We start from the raw sequence: 3,492 nt of genomic DNA, 5'->3' as shown, positions 1-3,492 counted from the left end.
GTATTTTGTTGGGTGTATTATTAATTCAGCAATATTGACAGTTTCTGAACTAAATTTGTTTACTTAAACCAATATTAAATTTATTAAGGGTTAAAGAAATAGNTTTGAAACAAAAGAGACAAAATTAGTATACATCTTGAATGGGACCAATTCAAATTGCAAAAACTTCCCCTACCATACCAGTGCAATCCAATTTTTGATTACTTATAATTACATTCATTTGATTNCTAAGTATTTGGCAGAAAGAGTCTTTAGCGCTATGCCAGTTAGATGAAAAATTTTAGTCACATTGAGTATCTTTCAGGACACATGGTTTTGATGACCATGTTCTTCTTCTCTTTCCCTTTGTCTTGGTGCCATGATGCAATAATCTGTAAGAATAGGGAGATGATGATGTTGAATGAAGCAGCTGTGTGATTGACCACTGCGGTGGTCCCAAGGACCAAATCAGCTAACTGGGGCAAGGATTAGCACCCTGGAAGTACTGATTGATGANCACCATCTCTCCACAGCTCCAACACACACATCCCACAACCACAGTGCATCTGCAGCACAAGATTGTACAGCGAACTTGACTGAAAGCGAGGATGCTTTCCTGAATGAAAGAGAAAATTAGAGAGAGAGGGGAGAGAAAAGGCTTGATTAAAACTACTGTGATGAGCCGGGCATGTTGGTACACGCCTTTAATCCCAGCACTCAGGAGGCAGAGGCAGGTGGATTTCTGAGTTCAAGGTCAGCCTGGTCTACAAAGTGAGTTCCAGGACAGCCATCCAGGGCTAAACAGAGAAACCCTGTCTCGAAAAAAAAAAAAAAAACAAAAACAAAAACAAAAACCAAAAAAAAAAATTAAAAGTACTGTGATGACCACAGTGACAACCTCAGTTCAAATTGTCACATAAAAGGTTTTTTTTTTTTTTTTTTTTTTTTTTTTTTTGTGTGTGTGTGTTTAAACAGACATGAACACAGATGCAGCTTAGACTCTCCTCAGTAGTAACTTTCATTTAGTCTAAATCCAGACACTCTTTTATCTGTAGCAATCCAAATACATTCAAGAAGATATTTTACAACATGAGTCCCGGTATGAGGGAATATTGATGTGGGTGCTTCTTCAAGATCACAGAGGGCAAACTTTGTGGCAACGGTATTTTCTAAAGTAGCATGAATTTAAATCTAACCAACATGAGGCTACCTTTTAGTTAAGAATTGAATACACAATGTACACTTAGGTCAGTACCTTCTGAGGAAAGTTTCTTCTAGCTCTACACCCAATACACAACTTTATTCATGACTATCATGAATTACATAAGTGAAAATCTCATCCCAAATTTCAGTAGCCTAGTAAACATACAACACAGTACCTCTGCCTCTCTCTGCCTCTTTGATTTTATGTTTCTCTCTACCTCTCTCTGTCTTTTTCTGTCTCTCTGTCTCTGTCTTTGCCCCCTCCCCCCACCCCGAGCTGTCCTCATCTTGTTATTCTTCCATCCTGACTTTCCTACATCATGAGGGAGCAGCTTAAGTTTGAGAGTCAGCTGAAGAAGAAAGGAGGGTCAGCAAGCTCCCTTTTGCTTTTTTCTAAAGATCATTTTAATCGTTCTGTTTATTTTTACGAGTGTCTGTAGGGGAGGAAATGTGCTCATGAGGTCATTTGGGTTTTGCATACTTTCTTTTGTCTTATTTAAGGCATACAAGAGAGTGATCCCTTAAAAGTCCATAAATATTTTAAACTTAAATCTATAACTTTGAAATCTGGCAAGCTCCTAACACAATCAACTCCTGGAGATTAGAATTTTATTCGTTTTGCTTTGCTTTTGTTACTTGATTTGTTGTTGTTGTTGTTGTTTAAGATAAACCTTACAGAATCCCAGCATTGCGATTATTTAAATTCAAGAGAAGGGATTCTTTGGAGTTGGTGGTCACAGGAGCACTTCACATGTGAATTAAGTCATGACTATCTCTCCCTAATGTTCCAAAGATTATTTGCAAATGAAACACTGGTGAGAAGCTGTCCTGTGCCCTCAGCTCGACCACTTGACTAAAACACATTTTTCTTTGACAGGAAGTCAGCCCACCTCGCTGAATCACTCATTGTGCACAACAAACACTCACTGAACACTAACCTGCTGATTTGCAGTAAGCAACTCTGATCCAAGATCTGCTTTTGGGGGCAGGGGCACATGGTGAGAGGAGGGGTGACCAGCTAGTGATGAGACTTCTGTTGTCACTGGCCACCTTGAGAACGATTTAACTTTTGTGATGGTTTTGGGTCATTCATTTTTCCGGGTTGTTAAAAAATAGCGTCTTAAGGAAGTGTTATGATTCCACATGCGTCTTCAGAGCATCATTCTGCTGAGGCTGAAGGGAAAATCCACTGAAGAGGAACCCGAAGATGTGAAGGGAGAGGGTATGGAATATAATTGATGTCACCTGCTTAGACTGGACCGTAGACAGTGGAGAAAGGGAGAGAAGGGTGAATTTTAAAACTACCCTGGAAAGGAGATGTGGCTCAGCTGATACAATGCTTGTTTATCATGCAAGAAACTCTGGATTCATCCCAAGCATGGGATAAAGTGGGTGTTGGAGAAACAGACAATTGTAATTCTAACTAGTGAGAGAGAGGGAGATAAGAAGATTCCAAATTAAATTATCAAGTAAGAGGCCTGAACTTCATGAGACTCTGTCTCAAAAAAAAAGAAAAAGAAAAACAAAAACAAAAAAAGGAAGGAAAGAAGGAAGAAAGGAAGGAAGGAAGGAAGGAAGGAAGGAAGGAAGGAAGGAAGGAAGGAAAGAAGGAAGGAAGAAGGAACTAGGATGTGATATTAGAATGGAGAAGACTTCAAGGTTGATACTTACTAAAATGTCATGACTTAGAAGGACTGATGGATGATGTGGAGGTGGGGTTAGGCAGGAAGATCATGAGTTTGGGTGCAAATACCTAGGTGATTCGTAAAGTGTTCTACAGAATCAAATCAAGGGTTAAAGTGGGGGATTTGTTTACACTCTTGTGGGACTGAGAACCAATCTAGACCAAAGGCGAAGGTTCTGAATTGAATCATATAAACTGTATGGCTGTGGGGAGGAAAGTGACAGTCTGTGGGGAGACAAGACAAGACCAGTCCTGAAAACCCTCACAATTTCCAGATGGGGTGAAAAGGAACGGATGTGAGTGCAAGGTGGAGGAGGAGGAGCAGACACATGGGGAAGTAGTGTTGCTGGCTGGAAACCAGGAGTAAAACGTTTCTTAAGAAGTAATAAGATTGCATGCATATGAGTGCTTTTACCTACATGTATGTGTGTGCAGCACATTCATGCCTAGAAGCCCACAGAATTCAGAAAGGGCATTGGATTCCCAACGCCCCTGGAACTATAGACTGAGCAGGTATGTTTACGTTTTAAGAATGTGTGTGTGTGTGTGTGTGTGTGTGTGTGAGTGTGTGTGTGTGAGTGTGTATGTGTGTGAGTGTATGTGTGTGTGTGAGTGTGTGTGTGTGT

This window comes from Mus pahari, chromosome 11 (genome assembly GCF_900095145.1).
Source record: "Mus pahari chromosome 11, PAHARI_EIJ_v1.1, whole genome shotgun sequence".
In the NCBI taxonomy this organism is placed as follows: Eukaryota; Metazoa; Chordata; class Mammalia; order Rodentia; family Muridae; genus Mus; species Mus pahari.
This window is presented reverse-complemented; position numbering follows the sequence as displayed.